The 6381-nt window shown below is 42.3% G+C and overlaps 1 pseudogene; it reads left to right on the forward strand.

Annotated features, from left to right (window-relative positions):
• The first annotated feature begins 2512 nt into the window (after nucleotides 1-2512).
• On the forward strand, nucleotides 2513-4981 carry LOC129351106 (GRAM domain-containing protein 4-like; annotated as a pseudogene).
• Nucleotides 4982-6381: the final 1400 nt, after the last annotated feature.

Below are 6381 nucleotides of genomic sequence, written 5' to 3' on the forward strand. Positions count from 1 at the left end.
TTGGACCGGGAAATTTCGAGCCGATTGCTGAATTGGATTCTGCTAACGAGAGACAAGATGGCGAGCCGTAACCCAGGAGCCCTGTAACTGTCGTCTAGCAGGAGCTACGCCCTCTGCTGGACATTTCGAATCATCCAGACTGGTATGATCTGCCCATGTTTTCCTGCTAAGAACAAGCGGATTCAGAGAAACGGGATTAGATCATAGAGGAAGACTTTGGTTTGAAGCACAAGTTATTCGGTTTTCACTGGATTGCTCTGTTGTGTTTTATTTTCTTTCCTCTTTTGAACTGAATTCATTATACATTGTTGGTGTGGAATGTAAAATTGTCTGTTGGGTCATAATAGAAACAAGAAAAAGTTAAAATAGGAGATTAAAAAAAACATAATTTCTTAAAAAATAACTAAATAACCAAAATAGATTTTGAAAGTTTAAAACCAATTAGATTAACAGTATTAACTTGAACTTAGATAGAACTATAACCTAGGTTTAGATCAGTGCTTCTCAATTATTTTCCGTTACGCCCCCCCTAGCAAGAAGTAAACTATTTGCGCCCCCCATTCCCCACCGTAACTATCCATCTCTGCATAACATTTTTTCCTTATTAACATTTTTTTCGCTGAAAAAACTCTAGCGGCTTATCGGCGTGATTGGGATGTAACGTATTTAAGTGACGCGCTAATTTATTTGGCTTCATGCTGTCCGCTGCGAGCATTTTTAGACACAGCAAACACACCGGTCTTTCCTCTTCTCCAACTGTAGTCACAGTGAAGCCAAGCGCTAAATACGCTTCGTCGTATTTCCTCTTCTTAGCTTTCGGTTGACTTTCTGTTGTCTCATTATCTTTGTCTCTCTCCGCTTTTCTTTTCATCCCTGTGAAAAACTTTTTCATGTTGGGGGTTGTTGAATAACGGAGGCCATAGACAGAACGCAGTCGGAGCTTTTTGTTGACTTAACACTGCTAACCAAGGCAAACCTGTTGTCTTGTAAGTCATAAAATGTTGCACTGTCGCAAACGTGACAGAAGTAACAATGAGAGCGCCACTGCCGCCTACTGTGCGCAATTACACTTTATACTAGTACGGCCAAAAAAAAGCCTGTTCCCCAGGATCACACGCGCCCCCCAGGTATCGCACCGCGCCCCCCAAAGGGGGCCCGCCCCACTGTTTGAGAAGCACTGGTTTAGATAAATAGTGTCCTTTAATACCTAACATTAGGTTTAAAAATTCAAACAGGAATTAAATAAATTATTCTGGAAGAACGGGGAACTATTTTGAATTTGATTTTGTGTCATTGTATGTCAACTGTTTGTAATAATATTGTTTTTTTCCTCTCAACAAATAATAAGCCGGCAGTTAAACTTATTTTCCCAGTCTGGTCATTAATACACTTTCTACTGCAGTAGCCGAACCTAGCATTGGTCCTATTATTGTTGTTTTAACTGTAAACACATTGTGAGTGTTACACTAACAAAAATTTTAAAATAAAAAAAGAAGCTTAAATCAAAGTTTCTAGTTTCTACAATAAAAAAAAAGTAGGTTATACTAACATTGTTCTACACATGCTTCTTAGTTCGAGTACAATATGGTAAAAAGCATTTCTTATAATCTTCAAAATTTCAATCTCAAAGATAATCTAAGTAAAAGCAAAATGCTATTTTTGAATTATAATTCCATTGGAAGTTATTCAAACCAAACTCCCCCTCTCTAAAACAGTAAACCTAATAATAATTGTTCCACCCTTTGTAGCAACAACAAGCATTTGTGAAAACTTTCAGTGAAACTTTTCTATTGCTGCAGAGAAATTATTCCGGGAAAATTTGATACCCCGGTTTAATGTCATTCCACTGTATTTCAATCAGGTTTAAGTTCATACTTTGACTTTGCCACTCCACAATCATCATTGTGTTTTTTGAACCATGGAGTTGCTGGTTTGCTTTGGGCCGTAATTCAGCTGCAGAACCCAACTGGTCTTGAATGGTCAGATATCCTCCTACAGATTTTATTAGCATCAAGCAGATATCAGGTTTCTGTCATGGAAAGTCTCACATGTCTCCCTGAAGCAGCCCCAAACCATGACATTCCTAAGGGACTGTAGGTCTGATGTTGTTTTTCTGAAATGTGTTCTTAGATTTATGCTCGATGTAACGGGATGCACATCTTAGAAGTTCCACTTTTCCGTTACAAGTCCATAGAATACACCTTGAATATGTTTTTATTTTTGTTTATTTTTTTGAAAATGCACATTACTTGATTGTTGAAGTGACTAAAATGGTGAAACATAGAAAATATTTTTGGGGAAATACATTAACACAGGCATGAAAAGAATATCAAAATGAAAATTTACCAAATAGAAAATGAAACAATGGAAACCTTCATTTATAAACACGTTTTTTTCTTTAGCTTCTGTATAAACATTGCCAGAGAAAACAAACAAAAAAAAAAGAAATCTGAAAATTGGAATAATGCCTTAAACATTTTATCTGTAGCTACTGTGCAGTGGACCAGCTCACATGCCTCTCGTCAAGTATAGAAGAACGCCGGGGACCCCGCAAAACTTAATCTCCTCTTTGGAGATAAGACCCAGTAGTGCTGAGGAGTCAGCCATGCAAACAGCTGTGTCCAAAGCCATTACCAGGGAGCAGGAGCTCTCCCTACCCACCAGATTTGCCTGTTTTCCTTCCTCTATATGTTACTTTTTACCGTATGAAACACTGACTACCCGGGCCTCTGTGGTAAATTAAGTCTAGAACCACACTTTAAAGAAAACGGTCAAGACCATTCCATATATATATAGACATTGTATATATAGTGTCCGACGCTAGGCAACTGTGACGTTCAGGGGTCCTTTAGCTCCCGCCATGACAGTATAACTGACCTTAATATTTCCTGTGTTTTGTTTTGGCCATTATTGTTAAACTTAATGTTGATGTGTTTATTATAGGCGTGTCTATCGGACAGTTATGTATCGGGTCAACACGGGACGCATATTTAACGGCCAAATATGGGACGACTCCATGTTTTACGGGATGGGTGGCAATCCTATTCAGGGGTGCTGAGATACAGTTTTAAGGGCGCTGGGGCGGAAAACCACAAATGCAAAAGTTCAGTCACATAGAAATCTACTGTTAATCTCTTCATGTTAAATAAATAAAAAAGTATTATGAAAAAAGACATCATGTACACCAAAATAGATTAAAGAAATTCTATGTTGGCGCGCATGTCTTGCGTGCCAACATTGAGCCCATAAAGTTTTGATAGAGACTAGAATCAACAGCAGCAAATATGATGAAGTGTTTCAACAAAATTCATTCTCCGTGCCTTCAGCCGATAAACTCATTGGACTCCAGCGATGACAAATTAATAAAAGTACGCTTTTGGAACAGAGACCAAGAAGAGCTGATGGAATCCGATTCAGAACAGGAGAAGGAAGCCCAGATTGTATCTGGAACATCTGCGGCAGGTCTCCAAGAAGAACAAGAGAAGGATTTCAAAGCGATGTTTTTTGCAAGAAAAAACAGTTCTCAAAGAAGAAGCTTGAAAACGAGACATACATAGAATTACTGAAACGGGAACTGAAGAAACACAGACACAGACATTACAAAAAAGTTGAGGACTCTTCATCTGAGTCATCTCAGACACCACCACATCCATCCCTTCAACCTAAAGAAAAAGAGACTGTGGAGCACCTATTTGAAAAGGTTGTACCATTGCTTTGAAGATTACTTCGAAGGCCTACACTTCCAACCAGAGGAGGCGATTGTGGAGACAGAGGAGCCACTGAATTACAAGAAGTTGACTGAAAATATGAGACGCCTCTAACGAGACGCAATACCTGTCTTCAATAACCTGTCTGCCCTGTTGAACTGGACCTCTGGGTACATGTCTGCCATTTGGTTCATTGCATTCATGTACATAGCGTGGCATGGCTGGACCATCCCCATTTTACTGCTCCTCACAATTCTCTGCTTTTCTCTGAGTTATTTAATTTCCAAAGGCTGGATGGTCAAGTGAAGCATCATACCCGAGCTGACTGAGCCACACTTGGAAGCGTGGACTCGGGAGGACTTCCAAAAGAAGACCTGTCTATAAAAGAGAAGTTCCATCAGGCTCTTGAGGTTGCTCAGAAAGCCCAGAACCTGTTTGGACTGATGGCCGACATCCTCGAGAAGGGAAAAAATCTGTTCATGTCCAGACAGGGACGACAATAAAGTTCTACTTTTTACTGTGGGTGTTCTTTATCGTCTCGTGCCTGTTACCTTTTCAGCTGTTGGGATCCATCATACTTCTTTCTGCCGGTATTAAGGTCTTCATCTTTAACAGTTACCCCAAGCTAAAGCAGCACTATGACACCTTCTTTATTATCTGGACTAGTTTACCCACCGACTTGCAGCTGCTGAAGGATCACACCGACCACACGCACCAGACCCTAAGCAGTCGGTTTGCTGCAACAACGGCCCGACTGAACAGTTTCAGTGCTCTTCATCTCAGAGAAGGTGGCAGCCCATTCCCTTTCAGAAAAAAGGCCTTTTCATCAGACTTTTAGCATTCCAGAGAGTGAGCACCCTGTGCCGGTGTATAAGACCGGCTGGCACTGCTGTATGATCAATAGAGACGGAAAAACATCAAAAGAATACATCGGTTATGGAGTCCTCTACGTCACAGAGAACTATTTGTGTTTTAGGAACTCCATGAATAAGATCAATAAAGCCATAAAATTGACAGACATCACACTTCCAGAGATTTAAAGCTTTATCAGCACTGCCCGGTTCAGGCATGGGGATGTCAATACGAATGCCTACCACCAAAAAGCCACTGTTGTTTAGTGGGAAAGGGCGTTTCAAGCCATCTCCTCCCAGATGAGAAAGGTGTTTGAACGGGCAGGTTTGCGGAGTACAAGTTTAGAGTGACTTGCACTCTGGTGATGCAGCGACTCAGGAGGAGCACTAGGAAGCATGGACTCGGGAGGAGCACTAAGAGGAGTAGACTCGGGAGGAGCACTAAGAGATGATGAGGGAACACTGGGACCACTAGGAGGCGACGAGGAGGCACTAGGGAACTCGGAGGAGGGCTGGACATTCGGAGGCAACAACGAGGAGTCTCTGGTGCTGTCAGGAGGCGGCAACTCGGTTTTTGAATGGCCATAATCCATAGAATTCTGGGAGAAGACATCCCCATTTTTCTCCGCTAGTCTCCTGAGGAGAGCACGTTGGTCTTCATTTTCCACTGCTGCTCCAGCCAGGTCCACCTCAAAACTTGCCACCACTTGACCCCAGTTCAGACACAGCTCTTCTTTCACTTCACTTTGATGTTTATCTCCCTTTGTGTCAGACGATTCAACCACTTTGTCCACCAAGAAAGCTGTGGCAAGCTGAGTGTTGGGCTTAATAGTGATGTTTTTCCAGGACACATTCATGACTGACTGGAGCATATCCCCTCTTTACATCTGTGAGAACTTTAGCCACAAGTAGGGGTTGGGGGAGCTGGAGTGGAGAAGGGCTTTCAATAGGTGCTGTATAGATTTTTTTCTGAAGGCCTCCCTTAATCCTACATTTCACATCCACCTCTTTGCCATATTTCGTAACTCAGACTGCAGTTCTCGAAAACTCAGTAACATGAACTTCATAGGAGATGTTCATGCATGGCAGCCAGTGGGGGTTAAGGAATGTATGAAGCAGCTCCTGAGCGGCCATATGTGTTAAACTCCAAAGCATGCGGCTGCATGTGCTGTGGTACACTGGCTTGCTTGAGACCAGTGTGGTTGGGGGCTCCATATGAGGCAAACTGGGTACTAATTAAAGCCGGGTTGGGGGCCCCGGTGTTTGCATTGGGTATATTTTGTATTTGTGCTTCCCTCTGGGTTTCACCCTGATAATTAGATTGAGAAGGCTGGAATGTGGGTCTGGGCTGCTGTGCTAACAGAGCTGCATTTTGGAATGCACTGTAATAGTTTTGATAACCAAGGTGAGCTGGTCCAGCTGGGGCAGTAGGAGGAGGAAGAGACGGTTGCAGCGGGACAGGGTACTGGTCAATATAGAAGAACAAATGAGGAGGAGTAGGCTGCTCTTCACATGCCCAAGGCTGTGGTTGTGTGTGGCCTGGAATGGCACTGATGTTATTTTGCTGGGACCCTGTGAGAGATCCTGGACTCAGAGGCTCCACTGAGTAATTATGCCACATACACTACCGTTCAAAAGTTTGGGGTCACCCCATTCAGTACTATAGCTTCTGTGAGGAGCTAAACTGTTTTCAGATGTGTGCACATGGTTGCACAAGGGTTTTTGAAACATCAATTAGCCTTCTGAGCCAATGAGCAATCACATTGTACCATTAGAACACTGGAGTGATAGTTGCTGGAAATGGGCCTCTATACACCTATAGA

The sequence above is a fragment of the Poeciliopsis prolifica genome, unplaced genomic scaffold (genome assembly GCF_027474105.1).
Source record: "Poeciliopsis prolifica strain line A6 unplaced genomic scaffold, Auburn_PproV2 SCAFFOLD002, whole genome shotgun sequence".
NCBI classification, from domain to species: Eukaryota; Metazoa; Chordata; class Actinopteri; order Cyprinodontiformes; family Poeciliidae; genus Poeciliopsis; species Poeciliopsis prolifica.